The sequence below is a fragment of the Pleurodeles waltl genome, chromosome 5, assembly GCF_031143425.1.
Source record: "Pleurodeles waltl isolate 20211129_DDA chromosome 5, aPleWal1.hap1.20221129, whole genome shotgun sequence".
Classification (NCBI taxonomy): domain Eukaryota; kingdom Metazoa; phylum Chordata; class Amphibia; order Caudata; family Salamandridae; genus Pleurodeles; species Pleurodeles waltl.
The window spans coordinates 1753806007-1753807071 of record NC_090444.1 but is presented as its reverse complement, the minus strand read 5'-3'; positions in this window follow the sequence as shown (position 1 = coordinate 1753807071).

The window sequence follows — 1065 nt, the reverse complement described above, 5'->3', positions numbered from 1 at the left end:
AGATTTGAACACGCAGATCATAAACTTAGGGATTCAAATTTTTTATTGTTTACATCTTAGGTGAGTGAGAAGAAAAGATCAGCAGGCGAATATTCAGTATGAACACTATATGAAAGGATAGTTGGATCCTGATGCTAAGCAATGGCACGGTCATGTATTACAAGAGGATAGATTAGATGCTTACATTAACACCATACCATTAATAAGGGAAAGGTTTGGATGCACTCATTTGAACAACTCCTCTGTGTTAAGAACACAATGAAGCATCAGTCTCTCCATCCACAATGGCAGAAGGTTCAACTGGATTTCGTGATCCTGAAGGATCTGTATGAAAATAAAGTGGGCTGTTACACAGAATGTGAAGGGCAGTGATCTTGTCACAGCACAAGGGGTTGAAACACAACAAGTACATCACCCACAGACCATTTTCAAAAGTAGGTGTCTCCAAGTCAAACATGATTTAATAGTGATTGTATGTGTCCTGACTTTAGTTCATCTTGGAAGCTCACATGACAGCACTGATGAGCATGAGCTACAGTGGGAATCAGTGTGAAATGAGAAATGTACAAGGATTTACCCAATGGCCCAAAGAAGCCAGTTTCCTAGTTTATTGCTAAGAAACATAAATGGTGCTACTTTTTCTTGTTAGTGTGTTTTTTTTCTTGAGAAGGAATGCAATTGCAATTTTGGTTAAGCCTACCACTGACTATTATGCACTTAAAGAAATCCTTCAGGTGAAAGGCCATCAGTCTACACTAACCTTACTAGCATTAGCATTGTAAAGGTTACTATTCTTAATTCCACATCTATGTACCTTCAATAAATACATATCTTTAAAGTCTATAGAGGTGAGGCTAATATCCTTATCCTCAATGACATACAGGCACATAGATGTAGAGTTACAAATGGCAAATTAAAGACTATTTAGCTCTGTTTCTGGATGATTGAAGGCTGAGTCCTCTTTAATTGGATCCACTAAAATGTATCATCAGAACCTCACCTCTTTTTGTTACGGTTTTAACCAGCTGATCAAAACATCTAAGCATTTAAAATAAAAGCATGACA